The sequence below is a fragment of the Furipterus horrens genome, unplaced genomic scaffold (assembly GCF_987537825.1).
Source record: "Furipterus horrens unplaced genomic scaffold, mFurHor1.1.pri manual_scaffold_8, whole genome shotgun sequence".
Taxonomy (NCBI): domain Eukaryota; kingdom Metazoa; phylum Chordata; class Mammalia; order Chiroptera; family Furipteridae; genus Furipterus; species Furipterus horrens.
In genome coordinates this window covers 95,065,789-95,082,489 of record NW_028327178.1, presented here as the reverse complement: position 1 = coordinate 95,082,489, position 16,701 = coordinate 95,065,789, and the positions used below count along the sequence as shown (strand labels likewise).

Here is a 16,701-nt window from a genome sequence, read left to right as displayed (position 1 = left end):
ATGAGGACAGAGTAACAGGTACCCACAGGGTGGCAAAGCACGTGCACGTTTAGCACACGTCTGCCATTACTGTTACCAAATATACCTCGTCGTAACGGTAACAGTAACCCCAACATCTGGCCTTGGCTTAGCACATCCCCACAGTTCTGCCAATAGCAGGTGTTCCTCATACATGCCACTCCCACCTCTGCTCAAAACCATCTCCCTAAAGCCAGGGTACTTTCACCCTCAGAGATCAAGGCTCTCTGACATTCCTTGAGACTTCAGCCCAATGATCTGTCCACCCTGCCATCTTCCTCTTTCCCAGAGACCTGGCCCAAACATTCCTCAGCCTACAATTCTACCAGTTCTCGCTCCTAAACCTGAGCCCCCCAGAAGCACTCGGGATTGTTCAATCCTAATCCAAATCCTATATCCCATCTCCTAGCCCCTAGGTCAAGCCTTAGGAGTATACTAAGTGAAAAGTCTCAAAGACTGAAAACTGGAAGATTGGCCCCCGTGACCCACTTTCTCTAAGACCCAGCCTCGCTGGCACCTGGAGGTATTGATGTAAAGTAAGAAAAAAAGAAACACAGAAACAAGAGCAGGGCCTTTCCAATGTTTATTGAGGTCAGTGAGAGGACAAGGATGCAGAGCACAGAAAACTTGAAACGGAACTCTTGGTTCTAAAAAGTTACATGAGCGGTAGGCAGGGGGACACAGGGAGGGGGTGACCTGGCCCAGATGGAAGGAAACCAGCAGTCCTGGTCCACAGCGCTCTGTAGCACCTGCTGGGGAGGGGCAGAGCCAGTGGGAGGTCTCCAATGCTGAGCATTATCCCCAAGTCCCCAGAGTCCCAGGGGTCTCCCCTTTGCCCAGCTCCCTCAGAGTGAAAAGTCCTTCCATGTCATGCTGGGGAAACGGGGTGAGAAGGTCCAGCGATGCATCGTGTGGTGCCATCACTCTTTGCTCTGCTCCGCCAGTGTCCATGATCAACCCCCAAACTAACCTAAAGGAGAAAGTCAAATGAGGCCAGCAGCTTGGAATTCCCACCTCAGAAACACAGGCCGACCCAGTCCCTTGGCTTTAACTCACCATGAGGAAGCCCCTCCGGGGAAGCTGTGACCCAGGTCCCCACTGGAGGGTCAGTGCTTCCATCTTCTTGGGGCTTCCTCCCACAATCTCTAGGTCCAAGGCAGTGCCCCTGGTGATGAGGAAGCCACAAAGCAGGAGGTCACAACAAGTGTTTGGTCTCTGGTGTTATTTCATCTTTCTTCAACTGGGTATCAGTGAGAATGCCCCCAGTGAAGTACAAATGAGCTGCCAGTTTTTTGTTTTTTCTTTCCCACACCAACCTGGATTCAAAAAGGAATCTCAGTGCTCCCAGAGAAGAGTCAAAATGAACTGTCAAAAAAACCAGGCCTTTCAGAGCAACAGAGCAGATGTAGTAATTGGCAGAGACAGCTGTAGAGCCTGTTTTCAGGGACTCCTCCCACTACGGCCCCTCCACAGGGTGTTGGCAGTGAGGGCCACCACCCTACCAGCCATCCCTCCGCACTGTCATTACTTGCCTGCACATCTATCTCCCCAGGTGCTTATGCTCACTTCAGCCTCAAATCTGTCCTTATGTGTTGCTTCCTTGTCCTCAAATACTGTCCTATTGCCCTTTACGCCTCTCTCTTTCAAAGGGCTGCCCAGGTCCACCACCTCCAAGGAGATGCTTCCCTTTGAAAATGTTATGGCACTTGCTATAAAGCACCCAATATTGTACTTATTCATTATGCATAATTCATCCTCATTCCTTGACGCTGACATAGCGTGGCTCTAACAAAGGAGGCCAAGTTGAGAAAGTCCAAGCTAACAAGTCTCCTGCCATTGACTCTCACACAGCCGCCCACGATGTCTGAGAGCAGAAAGCATCTGCTGCAGAAGCAGGAGTGTGTGAAAGCGTCAGCATTTGAAAGGGACGGGTGTGGACCCTCCAAACACGGGAAACTGCTTTCAACAATTCCTCTCCCTGCATTGGGAATGACCAGGGCACAGACAGCCCACAATCACTTTTGAATGCAGGTACACACAGTGCAGATCCAGAAAGAGAAGCAGGTGCCAGCGGCCTATGGAATAGGCTGAGTCTCAGAAAATGACCCAGACAAGCACAGGACTGCAGGAGTGACGACTCTTTCCTGTGAAAGCCCCTAGAACCTCCTTGCCAAGGGGAATCAAAGAGAAGTCACTGTGGACAAAAAACACTGGAAAAACATTAGGTTTGAAAATGATAGGAATCATGTGGTCTTAAGTACCACAAAAGTCACCTCTACCATAGCTTTGTTTTTCAAGTGGCAAAAATAAGGGTCTGAATAGGTCACTGCCTAAGAGAGAGGCAGAAGGGGATTCAAACCCAGGGACAGGAGTCTCTGAGGCCTAGGTCCACCCATTTTCCCTTACATGCTTCTGCTGCCGCTCCAGGGAGGAAGGGCAGATACCCCAGAGAGGACTGTGTAGGCACCAGCCTGCAGCGGCTGCTGAAGGCATGAGAAGGGCCGGACGTGACCTAGTGTGGCTGGGGCTGGGGTGGTGAGCAGATCTGGAGACTCAGGGGCGCTACCTTCATCTCACCTCTGCCAGCTCCCTCACATCTTCACTCAAAGGCCCTGGGAACACACACCCATTGATGATGACTATATTGGAGGCAAGGAATCAATACTCCAGATAATGGATCAGAAATCTTACCTTGAGGACACTGGGGTCTAGAATATTTGACATGACAACTCTCAGGACACCTCTGTACACAGTGGATGCACCTACAACAGACAAGAAGCCACAGATGAACACTCGACCTGACCCTGCTTACAGTAGCTGCCAAATAATAAGCATTCCACAAATGCTGGCTGCTATTATTTCCTGAATGGACATACTATTTCATCATAAAAAGGACAGTAGTTAACTCTAACGAGACAGTGGATGGTCTACCAGAGGGTAGCCAATGTTGATTAATGTGCAGTTAATCACTGACAGGCTAAAAGGACTCCAAGGCCAGGTTCATGGCAGTGAGCTGTGGCTGACTGGCAGCAACCGTGCTGGGCACTGAGGGGAACTTAAGCAACACACATAGCCTGGTTCCCAACAGCAGGGGCACTAATGACACTAATCACACGCAACAGCCCCCAAGGCCCCGGAGGCCCAAGATGTGTGCCAAGGAGGAGGATGAGTGTGCGACGGCTCCAGAACTGGAAGGCGAGGGTGTGGACCCTCCAAACGTGGGACAACCCATTCCACGTTTCCTCTCCCTGCACTACCAATGAGCAGGACACAGGCGGGCACCATCACTTCCGAATGCAGGGGCAGGAAAGGACAGAGCTCGTGCTGACAAAGGAGGCCAACGGCAGAGGCCGGGAGCAGTCAGCTCAATTGAGCACAAGGACCCAGAAAATGCTTCTAACACTAAAAATTCCCAGGCAGATGAGGCAAAGGGGAGACACCTCTGAAAGAAAAGTGATGGATTTCTTAGGCTCTAAAAGACAGGAACTACGTAAGCCTCAGAAAAATGGCCTCTCTATTCTCGCTTTCCCGAGAACGAAACGGCGATAAGAAATCTAGGAGGAGGCAGAGAGGAGACTGAGACCCAGGTACAGGTGGATATCTCAAAATCCTTCCTGCTTTTGATTCAGACATTCTCCTGCCTGCATAAAATTTGATAAAGGACTCTCTCAGGGCTCTCAGAACCAAGCATGTAAAAGGGAACCAGGTTCACTCTTAAAGGTCCCATAAAAGGTAAACACGGGGGGCTAGGACAAGGCCACCACATGCTATCTACTTCCCCGCCTGCACCCTGTGGCATGCAAGGCCTCAGATCTCCAGAAACCAGACCTCACTGGGGAGCACCGTGGTCCAGCCGCTTCCTGCCAGGATGGACACCACTCAGGGGCCCTTCTGCATCGAGCTGCGTCCTCTGCAATGAACGAGAAGCCCTGGATGAGCAACCTAGATGTCACCTGAGCACAAGAGGTACTGATAAGCACATGCAGATCCTCTGGCACAGTAGCTGGCAGCTTCACAAATATGGGCCGTTGTCACTCACTCACAAGGCATACGATTTTCTCATGAACCGGCAAGAAGTTTACCAATCCCCATGGGACAACAGATGTGGCACAGAGGGCTTTTCAAATCATCTTCTGTGGGCTTTTTAAATCATCTTCTGTGAGAACTCTGAAAAACCGTAAAGGTTCCAGAAGCTGGGTCTTGAACGGGATATGGAATCCAGGACAGGTTTGGGAGAGCGCAACCTGATAGGCAGTGCCTGGCATGGATGGGGAGGGCGATGTGACAGGGGCACCTCAGGTTGCCAGTGAAGGTGAGGTCAGGTTTCTATCTATGCCAGCCTTGTCTGATTTCATTACTGCTCTGGTTCCCGCCACCATAACTGCAGGCCATGAGGAAAATCCTCCCTTACTGGGCTGGGCTCCATCTCATGCCAAGGGCCTACTGGCCAAGAGGAATAACAATTCCAAGAGGAAGGAACACAGAGGAAGCGCCCTCACCTCCTTCTGGTTGGCTGGCTCACAAATAGTCTTCCCTGATCCGCCACATAAGCCATGCCACCTATAAGGATGTGCCTCCCTTTCTCTTTGCTCTTGTTGTGCCTTTATTCCACAGCTGCTAAACACTGGGTACCTGCCAGGCACTGAAGCTAAGGACAGGCAAGACTCAAGATACCGATCTCAAGCCCTGGCTCATGAGGCTCAGTTGGGCATCATCCTGCAAACTGAAAGGTCATGGGTTCAATTCTCAGTCAGGGCACATGCCTGGGTTGCAGGTTTGACCCCTGGTTGGGGCATGTGCAAGAAGCAACTGATAGATGCGTCTCTCTCACATTGACATTACTCTCCCTTTTTCTCCTTCCCTTCCCCTCTCTCTGGAATCAATAAAAGAAAAAATTTTTCTCTTATTTCTTTTTGAACTATTGACCTCAAGATCAGAGCAGAGAGAAGCAAAAGACAAGAAAACTAACAATTCCCACAAAACACGATTACTGCCCTCATCTCATATCAAGTCAGTTCCCAGGCTACACCACACCAGGAAGCCTACATGGCCAAGGACCTGGACAGGGTGAGAGAGGAGGTAGCAATGGCTTCCTGGATGGAAAGCCGGGGTGAGAAATAACCCAGTTAGTGGCTCCACAACCAGCACAAGGGCCCTTGAGACCCAGACCCTGCTTCATGCTTCTCTTTTTAAAGCCTCACAGAAACCAGCTCATGTTAACAGCCTGCTGTCTGGTCAGGCAGGGGGAAAGCTGTCCGGACAAGCCCAGGACACTGACCACCACCATTCCTTCATGTAAGGGCTGCGTCTTCCCTCACAAGAGTCCACAGGAAGCCCAACTTTTGGTAAAAAATGCCTGAATTCACCCCACAAATATGTACTGAGTACCTATTATGTGCCAAGCATAAGTGGGTTCAAAAGCAAAGTAAAACACAAAGTCTCTGCCCCCCACCCCGCACCCCAGTTCTTGCCATTTCCCTATCTGAACTCAGGCCTTTCTGGACCCCAAACTCAGCCCTGTCTACAACATCATGCCTCCCTCTGCGGGACCACCCCCTCTGCGGGTGGGGGCAGGAAAGCAACTAGCCGTGAGTTCAAGGTGCTCAGGAGCAGCAGCACTCACCTAGGAGACCACCTCACCCTCTAGACACAGTTGGGGTGCATCAGGCAGTGAGATCAGAGTCGGCAGGAGAGAAGGGGCGCTGGCTGGTGCAGAGCCCCAAAGGACGTCCAAGGGAGAGTTGTCATCTGTCTCCAAACGCCACAGAGTCGCAAGACCTTGGCAGGGAAAAGCAAGGGGAAGGGGCTTTACTGCAGGGCAGGGGGACAGGATTCCAGACTCTGGGGCCCTGGGAGCGTCCTTGAATTTAAAGCCCAGCCCATCTGTCCGTAAAGTGGAAGTTTAAAGGTTATTGAGGGAGTGAGATCACGGTCATAGGAACATTTGGTAGGGAACCGAGAAGTAGCTTCGGGGATTACAGTAAATGCCGGGAGTCGGGGTGGGGGGGCGGTGAAAATCAGGGGGCTCTGACGCCCCTCAAGCCCAGGGTCACACGAGGCCCCGCACGACTCGCTGCGGAACCTCGGGCACACTGGTCGCTGGACCCATTTCTGGCCGTCAGCGGGGGAGGACGGGGATCGGCCGCCTGCACCAGCTCGCTCTGAAGCAGCGTTGGCCGATGGCGCGGCTGACCTGAGACCCTTTTCTCGCGGACGCAAACCCAGAGAGGTCCCCACTCGGCGGAGGAAGCAGGCACGGTACCGGGAGCCACGCCGAGGCTCCGAGCGGACTGCGGCCGGCTCTCCACGCCCCTCGGGGCCTCAGTTTCTCTTCTTGTTGGGAGCAGGTGGACGCATCACAAACGCAGCGTGGCCCGGCAGTGACTCACCCGGGAACCAGGACTGCTGGCTGCGGGATCAGAGCGGGCAGCGCCAGACGGTGCGGGACCACTCCGGACGACTCCGGCGGAAACGCAAAGTGAGGACACGCCCTCCACCCACTCAGAGCCAGCGGAGATGCAGCTTGGCGCGCGGGCTGCAGCCTAGAGCGGCGTATCAGGGGCCTAACCACGCAAGGGGTCTCTTAGTGCCCCCTAGTGGATTGGAGCTGAAAATCTGACCCGACAAATGTCCAAGCATCCCTCCATCTTCCCCTTCATTCCACTGATCCCTCCCTCTCTTCATCCCTCTGCCTCTTCATCCAGAAAGGGAGGAGTGGGGAGTTGTTCAATGGGTACTGGGTTTCAGTTTTGCAAGATGACGAGTTCTGGAGATGAATGCTGGTGGTGGTTGCGCGACTATGCGAGTGTACTTGACCCTACTGAAATGAATATTTAAAATGGTGAATATGGTAAGTTTTACGTGTATTTTATCACAATTTTAAAATTTAAAAATAGGTAAAATAACATATTGAAATGCAGTACCATAAGTGTTTTTAATAGTTGTTTACGGTAAGCTAGTTTAATCAATTTTAGTTATCATAATCATCATATAAAAACTAATATCCATTCATAACTTTTTAAAATTCGTAGAATTCTAGGAATAGAATATACATTGTAAACCATCAGCCAACATCATACATAGTGATAAAATCACAGAAGCAGTCTTCTATTTTCATCCTGGAAGTCCCCCCAGATATAGCCAGGGATGTCTGATGCCCTCAGCTAGGAAAACCCAGGGTCTTAAGAATGAAGAACTGATGGGGTCAACTGGCATGGTGAAGGATAATGAGCCAAAGTCACATCTCATTGACCTGGAATGCCCAAGTATTTGAGCAAGAAAGTTAACAATTCTCAAGACAGGAAAGTTTAAGTGATTAGCCTCAAATATCTCACTTATCTAGTTAGCAAAGAAGGTCCAAAGTTGTTCAGAGAAGCCCAGTTAATTAACCATCCAGATTCGTTATTCAAGAAGTTTGGTTCAAGGGTGGTCCACCTTGGATAGAAGGGAAGTCCAACCTCACTGGTGAGGTTACCGGTCTTTATCTCAGATTCCACTTCCCAGGGCACAGTTCTGCCAGTTTTTGAAGGGAGAGGGATACCACTTCTCATGCCTTTCCCCATGGCAGAGGCCTGAGTCACCTATACCATTATTGAGCCCACATGATCCCTTCTCCAAAACCAGTGGCCTTTAGCCCAGGACAAACACCAACAAGAAGCAGAACTAGAGAGGCTGAGGGGTTCTGAGGACCCATCTGGGAGACTCAGGAAGAAGGAGGTGCTGAGACCTAGGTGGAAGCGGACCCTGGTGGAGAGACCCTCTGTCTCACCCCATTCTGTGAGAGTCTCCAAAGAGGGCTTGGGGCTGTTGGAGACTCCAAAACAGGCCAAGACTCAGGCCATGAGGCCACTCATAAGAGCCCATCCTGCCTGAGAAGCCCCAGGGACCTGGACTGGACAAAGCTTCCATCAGGCCTCAGTTCCAACCTGCAGGAGCCCAATTCTATTGCTTCCGGAAGATGCAGTAACAGAGGAGCAGTAAGAAGACAAGGAGGAGGATGGACAGGTACAGTAAGGTCTCCAGCATGGTGATCATTCTTAGTGTGGGAAAAGGCCCTGGAGCTCCTGCAAGCCTCACAGGGCCAGTTGCTGACTTCTAGCCTAGACCCTGGGCATCCACTCCCTGGAGCAATCTGGCAAGCCAGCTGTTCCATTTCCCTAAGGGAAGGGGCTCTCGCAGGCACTGTGAGGTCACAAATTCTAGATTGGTAGAACATCGGCCTTGGAGTTATAGCCCAATCCATGATTTTTAAAAGATTTTATTTATTTCACTTTTCAGAGAGAGGGGAAGGGAGGGAGAAAGAGAAGGAGAGAAACATCACTGTGTGAGCAATACATCAATCCGTTGCCTCTTACACACACCCAACTGGGGACCTGGCCAGCAACCAATCATGTGCCCTGACAGAGAATCAAACTGGTGACCTTTCTGTTCGCAGACTGGTGTTCAATGTATGGAGCCACACCAACCAGGGCCCAATCCATTATTAATGTGACTAGTATGTTGAAAACAGGACCCCTTCTTGTATATATTCATGATTTATTTTTTTTTGCCAGCCTCTTTACACTTTCCAAGTGGAAGTATCTTTTTCTTATCCCTAGAGAAATATCAGGCAGGCTTCATAGCTTTTCTGACATTATTAGGTAGTAAGTCTTATCATCACCAAAAATGAGGAACACAGTTTCCATTTACTTATTTTAAATGTCCAGTTTAACTTATTAATTATGTTTTCAATGATCATTTATAGGTAGAACTTCTTTGGACTAGGTATAGAGTGGGCTGCCGTTTGCTGGGAAGGGACAGGAGCCTTCTCTCCTTACTTAGTCAGATGTGTTTCTCTTCATCAGATTTCTGCTTATTCTCCTGCTTCCAATACCTCCAGAATCCAAGCAGATGGAATAAAGAGTAAGGTGGTGGGGAGCTTCTCTCTGGGTTGAGCTTCTATTTAATGCTGAATCTTCCTCTCTTGGACTCTGTTTTAGAAATTCTTTGGTGTCCTCTGTCCTGGTGTCCTTTGACTGCACCTCTAGTGATGTGAACATGTTGTCTTCTTAGGGTCCCCTAATTTTCACAGGTCCCCTCATGGGCAGGACCTTATAGGTGGCAGGCACGCATTCCTACCACAAATTCCATATCTGCTGAAGGAGATGAAAAACCTTTGTCCAAGTACTGGATTAGGCACTGGCCACCTGTTGGATATTGTGGTGATAAGAAATACATATTTAGTCATTTGGATGACCACAGTAGATTTTTCATATAGTTGTGGTCTTCGCCTGAGGTTCCTTACTCACAACTCCCCAAACCTTTGGCATTTCTTAAATATTGAGGGTGATAAAGGTGAATGAGCTGACTTTTGGAACCACCTAAGGATGGGGGGCTGGTTGCCAAGAGAATCAACCAAGTGATTCGAGGGTTGAAACTTTCAGTCCCAACTGAGCCATGGGCTAGAGGTAGAATCAATCATCAATGGCCAGTGGTTTAGTCACTCATGCCTTCTAATGCAGTCTCCCTAAAAACCCAAAAGGAGGGGATTTGGAGAGCTTCCTCCTAGGATGTCCCAGGTTCACAAGCAGGATGGTGTGGAAGGGTCATGCTGTCAGCTTGCTGCTTGCTGCTGCTCTCCTCTGGCTCCAAAGGGCTAATGAAATTCTGATGGCCTTAGACCTGCTCTGAAGAACACAAACACAGCTGCCACCAGCCACGTGTGGCCACAGAGCACTGGAAATGATGCCAGTCCAAATCGTAATGTGCTGTTTGTGTAAAACATGCACAGGATTCAAAAGACTTTGTAAAAAGAAAAGAAATAGTAAATATCTCATTGATCAGTTAAAAAGATTGATTATATGCTCTAATGATAATATTTTGCTTATCTTGGGTTAACTAAAATATATTATTAAGATTAATTTCACCTTTTTGTGTACCTTTTCAAAAAAAGATTTTATTTATTTTTTAGAGAGGTGGAAGGGAGAGAGGAAGAAAGGGAGAGAAACACCAATGAGTGGTTGCCTCTCACATGTCCCCAACTGAGGACCTGGCCTGCAACCTAGGCAAGTGCCCTGACTGAGAATTGAACCAGCGACCCTTTGGTTTGTAGGGTGGCACTCAATCCACTGAACTTCACCGGCCAGGGCATTTTTTGTACCTTTTTAACGTGGCTCCTAGACACTTTAAAATTACATAGGTGGTTGGTATTTTATTTCTACTGGTTTTAGGCTTTTCAAACACAGCACACTCGCTCTGTGTCATAAGTAATCCCAGAGGGTCTTCACAGTGACAGAAGCCCTCAGCTTTCTCAGAAATACCGAAGTATCGCAACTACCATGACATGGCCATTTGCTCTGTGTTATGCTCTTGATAGTAATCATTTCACTTAATTATCACAGCAATGCTATCGGGGGCGGGGAGCTCTGATTTTGCCCATTTTTCAGAAAAGGAAAACTAAGGCTGGGCAGAGAAGTTAGGTCACTTACCCAAGGTCATGGGGAGAGTAAGAGCAAGAGTAGGAGGCAGGAGAAGACAGCAGGGCTGGGTAGCCACAAGTGTACATATCTGACCCCTTTGTCCAATGTTCTCACAGCCACAGCACCCCATGGCCCCTCCCAATCACAGAGGCTCCCCTCCCCCAAATGCTCTTCAGTCTTGGAATCCCAACAACTTCTCCCTGAACACCGAACGTGGAGTGTTCTCCTGCTTAAATACCCACATTTTTTCTCTCGATTACATACATCTGGATTGGATTTCTGCAATGTGCTCAGTGAGTGCCAGGGATCTGACTGAGGGAGCCCTCTCCTGATGACCAAGGGTCAGTTGTTTACACTTCAGAATGTGGGCTGAGTTAGTGGCAGGGTTGCCCCAGGTCTGAGAGGTACACCTGACCCAGGATGCAGGCAGTGTTAGTGCTTGTGAGATTTGGGGGCCATGAATCCCCTCCCAGCCCCGTGTGTGTCTAGTGTGATGTTGGGAGCACAGGATCTCTGTCTTCTCTGCCACTATGAAAATCTGATCAAGTTCCTTCTGCTTCAAGGACTCTCCACAATTTAATCCCATTTTAATTTTAGGACGAGGTTTAGGAAAAACACCTTCCCACCTCTCTAAGCTCATTCCAGTCTCAGGCCATTGGAACAGCATTTTAGACTGGCGATGTCCAAATAAATACATAGACAGAATTCATTCATTTGTTCAACTGTGCCAGCTGTTAAACTAGGTACTATGAATACAACGGTCATCACACAGATCCCTATTGTCTAAACTAGACATACTGAACACCGAGCTCCTGTTACACGTTGATGATAACAGAGTAACCAAGGAACACCTTCAGAACAAATAGAAAAGCAAACAAATCGGGGGATTATTTCTGTAATTACAGCCCGTTTGGGGAAATTATCCCAAACCGTCTGGTCAGAATTTAAACCCCACACCACTAGGGGGCGCGCAGAACCGTTTGTGCGGGTTACGCCCAGGGAGGTGGCGCTCTAGGCCCCAGCCGTATGTCTGTCTACACTGGGCAGGTTGGGAAGCGTCCTGGTCGCGTGGCTGCAGTTCGCTCTTGTTTCACGCCATCTCCGGAAATCCTCAGACATCCATGCCTTCCCCCTGTATCAGCTCTCTCTCCGGCGCTCATGCGCGCCGTCAGTGGCGGCACTGGGTGAGTCCACTGCAGGGAGCGCTGGGCGAGTGGTCTGCGCTTCCCCAGTGAGTCCCGGGAAATGTGAGGCCCGGAGGGGCGCGCAGAGCCCGCAGAGGTCAGCCCGGAGCCGAGGTCCGGCTTCCAGTGCCGTGCTGGTTTTCTCCGCAGGGTGTGGGATTCTCGGGGTTCGTGACCTCGAGAGACGGGCCTCAGGTCAGCCTACGCTGCTTCGGAGCGGGCCGGTGCGGGCATCGGATTCCCGTCCTCGCCCACCACGTGGAGAAGCCTTGTGCCGGCTGACGGCTGGAAACGGGCCGGGCGAGGCGTGGGCCCGAGGTCCCGCAGGAAGTAGTGCGGAGTCGTGTGTGACCTCGGCCCTGAGGGGCGCCCCAGCCCCCTGATGTTCATTATCCTCACCACCTCTGCCTGACTCCTGATATTTAATCCAGGCAAAGCCACTCGTCAGTCAGTCGGTTGTCTGCGAAGTGTTCTTACAGCCGTTAACTCATTTCCCTTTAATACGGTTTAAAGGAAAGTTTAAGCCTCCATTTACAGATCTGTTGGCTGAGCTTTAAAAAAAAATTTTTTTTTTAAATTTCTTTTTAGATGAGGGGAAGGGAGGGAGAAAGAGCAGGAGAAACATCCATGGGCTGCCTCTTGCATGCCCCCAGCTGGTGTCCTGGCCTGCAAACCCCGGCAGGAATCAACTGGCGACCTTCTGGTTCACAGGCCGGTGCTCAATCCACTGGGCCACACGGCCAGGGCTGTTGGCTGGGCTTTAAATTCCAGGATACTCACAGGACCCCAGAGTCTGGATTCCTGTTCCCCTGCTCTGCACTAAAGCTCCTTCCCCATGCTTTTCCCTGCGTAAGCCTTTCAACTCTGTGGCTCTTGGAGACACATGACGACTCTCCCTTGGATGCCCTGCAGGCTCTGCACCAGCCAGCGCCCCTTCTCTCCTGCAAGACCCTGATCACTGCCTGATGTGCCAAAACGTTTGTTTGTTTTTTTCCCCTAAGATGGCTCTATGGCTTTAGTGGTGCTTAGTTGTTTGTAACTTCATTTGAAACAATTTTGTTGGAGTGCATCGTGACAGCTGTCATATCAGTGTGCATTAAAAAAAACTAATCAAAATTGATGAATTTTTGTGTAGCCATTTTAATATTGAAGATGGGAGAAGATAAGCAACATTTTCAGCATATTATGCTTTATTATTTCGATACAGGTAAAAATGCAACAAACTCAAAGAAAAGGTTTGTGCAGTGTATGGCGGAGGTGCTCTCACTGGTCGAACATGTCAAAAGTGTTTTTGCGAAGTTTTGCGCTGGAGATTTCTTGCTAGACAATGCTCCACAGTCGGGTAGACCAGTTGAAGTTGATAGCGATCAAATTGAGACATTGAGAACAATCATTGTTATACCATGCAAGAGACAGCTGACATACTCAAAATATCGAAATCAAGTGTTGAAAATCCTTTGCAGTAACTTGGTCGTGTTAATCACTTTGATGTTTGGGTTCCACCTAAGTTAAATAAAAAAAACCTTCTTGACGTATTTCTGCATGCGATTCTCTACTTAAACATAACAAAAACGTTTCGTTTTTAGGACAAATTGAGATGGGCGATGAAAGGTGGATACTTTACAATAATGAAGAACAGAAGAGATCGTGGGGCAAGCGAAATGAACCACTGCCAACCACACCAAAGGCCGGTCTTCACCCAAAGAAGGTAATGTGTATATGGTGGAATTGCAAGGGAGTTCTCCATTATGAGCTCTTTCCAGAAAACCAAACGATTAATTCTAGCAAGTACTGCTCCCAGTTAGACCAACTGAAAAGCAGCACTCGACAAAAAGCGTCTGGAATTAGTTAACAGAAAATGCACAATCTTCCATCAGGATAACGTAAGATCACATGTTTCTTTGATGACCAGGCAAAAGCTGTTACAGCTTGGCTGGGAAGTTCTGATTTATCTGCCATATTCACCAGACATCGCACCTTTGAATTTTCGTTTATTTCGGTCTTTAAAAAGTTCTCTCAATGAAAAAAATTACAGTTCCCTGGGAGACTGCAAAAGGCACCCGGAACAGTTAAGTTTTGGGAAGATGGAATTATGAAATTGCCTGAAAGATGGCAGAAGGTAGTGGAACAAAATGATGAATATGTTGCTTGATAAAGTTGCTAATGAAAATGAAAAAAATGTTTTTTTATTTAAAAGCCAAACGAACTTTTGTCCAGAGGGTAAATTGCTATCCCCTGGTAAGCGCTGCTTGCTGCTCCTGAGCACCTTGAACTCAGGGCTAATTGCCTTCCTGTCTTACCACAACAGGGGGTGGTCCTGGAGCTCAGGTGGGCTCTGCCAACTGTCTTGCCCTCTGCAGAAGGAGACCTGGTGTTACAGATAGGCCTGGGTTTGGGGGTCAGAAAAGTTCATATCCTGACTCAGCTCCTCCTTAGCTGCATAACCTTGGGTGAGTTTCATCCTTCTCCTGTCTGCTTTCCTTGAGGTGGGGAAACTGAAACAGCTCTGGGAGGGCAGGGCCTTTTCTATGTTTTTCTTTATTTTTGAACCCACAATGTTGGACAAATAGTAGGTGCTCCATACATATTTGTGAGGTGAATGAACAACTGAGGCATTTGTACCAGAAGCTGGTTTTCCTCTTGATGAGGGGAGTTGGAATCTACATGGAGTGACGTTAGTGTTCAGGGTGTGGCTGGGCAGCTGTCCCCTGCCTGGGCAGGTAAGCAGGCTGTTAACATGGGCTTCTCTTTCTGGCTCATCTTCTGCCCCTTTCTGCCCCTGCATTCGAAAGTGATCGTGGGCTGCCTGTGCCCTGGTCATTGATAGTGCAGGAAGAGGAACTGCTGAAAGCCTTTCCCCGTGTTTGGAGGGTTCACCCCATCCCTTGCAAACCCTGGAGCTTTCATACACCTCCCCTCTGCCTACCACCTTTTAGATGCCTCCTGGCCCCTGGTGTCTGGTTTATTGAGTCCTCTCTGTGCTGATTTCTGTGAGGCCTTAACAAAGGGGAATGAGAATGTGCCCTGCCTCAGGCAATGCATGGGTTGGTTATGGAGCCACAGCTGTGGTCTGACACTGGTCTCCAGTCTCAGCAGCTCTGTGTCCCTTTCTGTGCCTGCGTTTGAAGTGAGTACAGGGTCTCTGTCCTGTAATGCAGGCAAAGGAAAAGTGGGAAGGTTTTCCTCATATTCAGAGGATCCACCCTTCTCCCTTGCTAGTGGGACAGCTTTAGGTGACTGCAGTGACTGACCATAAAGTAGACTGATGATCAAGGGAGACAGGTTGTCAGAGCATCCTTATCCTAAGACTGGGATGCGCCAAGTGGCTCTCCGTGGATGAGCATGATGGTTTTCCAGACATAGAAGCAGTACCACGTGGTCGATCACGTGCTGGCTCTTGTCCCCTGCAGGAGTGTCATGTGACTGCTGCTCCATGGATGTGAGAGGTGTCCTTGGGGAGAGCCTAGATTGTGCCATCTCAGGTAAGTGATGTCCTGTCCTGTCTGGTTCTCTAGACCTCAAGTTCTGTGCAGGCTCTTAGGCCAGAGGTGTGTGGGGAGCGGAGCGCAGGTGGCGGCTGTTCCCTGTGTTCCCAGCTTTGTGCCCTTGGGCCAGTGGGCACAGGTCTTCTGCTCCTGAGAGCCCCTGACGAGGGCTCCTGTGAGGTTGAGAGGAAAACCGCAGTGTGTTGGAATGGACAGAGGGCTGTGCTTTAGAGGCAAACCTGGACTCACATCCAGTGGCCAGCCGAGTGCTCTCCTGGGAGCCTGAGTGGGAGGCCTGTCAAATGGTCAGTGTTGGCACCACTCACTCAGTCTTCCAGAGCCCAAGGACTCTCAGTATTCCTACTGTTCGTCTTCCCATTAACTCTCAACTCTTGGCAGGGGCCTGGTGAGTCATCTCTGAAAATCAGATGTGGCTTCTGTCGTCTTAGGTTATAAATCTGGTCATTGACCTGTCTGCTGGTCTACTCAGTTCAGGCCATTTCTCAGGCTGCTAGCAGTGGCCTCCCTTCGCCTCACTAACTGCCCCTTTCTGCCCCTGCATTCGAAAGTGATCGTGGGCTACTTGTGCCCTGGTCATTGATAGTGCAGGGAGAGGAACTCCTGAAAGCGTCTCCCCGTGTTTGGAGGGTCCACCCCGTCCCTTCTAAACCCTGGAGCTTTCGTACATGTGCTTCCACCCGTTTGTGTTCCTTCCTGGTACATGGTGCTGTGTGGCTCATAGAGAGGCTCTTTCGCTGAGCAGGGCTGGTCACTCCTCCTGGGGCTCTCCTCCTGGAAGCGTTCTTTGCCTCCCTGTCGCATGCCGCCCTTCCCACACCCTCGGCCCTACCGCTCGGCACTAATCACCCCTGGAAATTGTTGATTTGTATATTGTACCCCCGTGCTGTGTTCTTCTCGAGGGCTGTGCCTCTCAGTCTGGTGCATCGTGCCCAGGGCCTTACATGTAGCACCTGGACAACAAAGCAAAACGAGGCAGCAGAGGTGTGGAGAGGATGTGTCATGGTGAGGTGGTAGGGCTCCTCCCACTGTGGACCGTGGGGAACAAAGCCCGGGGCTGAGACATTTCCTTTTTCCCCACTGGAAGTGTTTCTCTATTGAAGGATAGACTTCTTACGGTCTACCTTTAGTCTTGACGGGGTCTCCCTTGATCCTCATGGTCCATCAGGGGTGGTTTTTCCTCTTCCCTTAGATTCAGGGGCATAGAGCTGCAATAGAACTGGGCCAAGCACAGCATAGTTGAGGATGTATACGTAAGCAGTCCCTGGACTAGATGGTAGACATGGGGCCTTCCCACCACCCGGTACCCATCCCCATTCTTCCTAGTCACTGCCAATCAGCCATGGCACCCTTCCAAAAACCTGGCTTCGGCACCCTTCTAGCACAGACTTGTGGGCAACAAATGGATCACAGCTGGCATGTGGAACAATGTGGGTGTTACTTCTGATGACTGCAGTCCCCTTCCTAAAGTTAAATTGTTCTTGCACTCGAGACAGCAGCTGTTCAGGTACTCACATTTGTGGGTGCTCTGCTCTGCCA

At 49.8% G+C, this 16,701-nt stretch overlaps 3 long non-coding RNA genes and 4 other non-coding genes across 11 annotated transcripts; 3 read left to right on the top strand and 4 right to left on the bottom strand.

The window, feature by feature from the left end:
* Positions 1-587: 587 nt before the first annotated feature.
* Positions 588-2,808, bottom strand: LOC150003556 (uncharacterized). 2 transcript variants are annotated; one of them, XR_016512666.1, is made up of 3 exons: positions 2,710-2,808; positions 1,075-1,383; positions 588-988 (listed from the first exon to the last, which is right to left on the bottom strand). It is a non-coding gene; the product is annotated as an uncharacterized LOC150003556 (long non-coding RNA). The 2 variants fall into 2 exon arrangements; XR_016512667.1 differs by having other exon boundaries at positions 1,075-1,183; positions 2,710-2,807.
* LOC150003557 (small nucleolar RNA SNORA71) lies at positions 1,918-2,051 on the bottom strand. The gene has a single exon (XR_016512848.1). It is a non-coding gene; the product is annotated as a small nucleolar RNA SNORA71 (small nucleolar RNA).
* A 380-nt stretch (positions 2,809-3,188) lies between the features above and the next one.
* On the bottom strand, positions 3,189-3,320 carry LOC150003555 (small nucleolar RNA SNORA71). Its single transcript, XR_016512850.1, has one exon. It is a non-coding gene; the product is annotated as a small nucleolar RNA SNORA71 (small nucleolar RNA).
* A 516-nt stretch (positions 3,321-3,836) lies between these two features.
* On the bottom strand, positions 3,837-6,490 carry LOC150003554 (uncharacterized). 2 transcript variants are annotated; one of them, XR_016512665.1, is made up of 3 exons: positions 6,171-6,490; positions 5,642-5,796; positions 3,837-3,928 (listed from the first exon to the last, which is right to left on the bottom strand). It is a non-coding gene; the product is annotated as an uncharacterized LOC150003554 (long non-coding RNA). The 2 variants fall into 2 exon arrangements; XR_016512664.1 differs by having other exon boundaries at positions 6,212-6,490.
* A 5,010-nt stretch (positions 6,491-11,500) lies between these two features.
* On the top strand, positions 11,501-15,281 carry LOC150003552 (uncharacterized). Of its 3 annotated transcripts, XR_016512782.1 has the most exons (4): positions 11,501-11,659; positions 13,246-13,367; positions 13,968-14,379; positions 15,070-15,281. It is a non-coding gene; the product is annotated as an uncharacterized LOC150003552 (long non-coding RNA). The 3 variants fall into 3 exon arrangements; XR_016512781.1 differs by having other exon boundaries at positions 13,246-14,375; XR_016512780.1 differs by having other exon boundaries at positions 13,246-14,379.
* On the top strand, positions 14,437-14,569 carry LOC150003553 (small nucleolar RNA SNORA71). Its single transcript, XR_016512845.1, has one exon. It is a non-coding gene; the product is annotated as a small nucleolar RNA SNORA71 (small nucleolar RNA).
* A 417-nt stretch (positions 15,282-15,698) lies between the features above and the next one.
* On the top strand, positions 15,699-15,831 carry LOC150003551 (small nucleolar RNA SNORA71). Its single transcript, XR_016512846.1, has one exon. It is a non-coding gene; the product is annotated as a small nucleolar RNA SNORA71 (small nucleolar RNA).
* Positions 15,832-16,701: the final 870 nt, after the last annotated feature.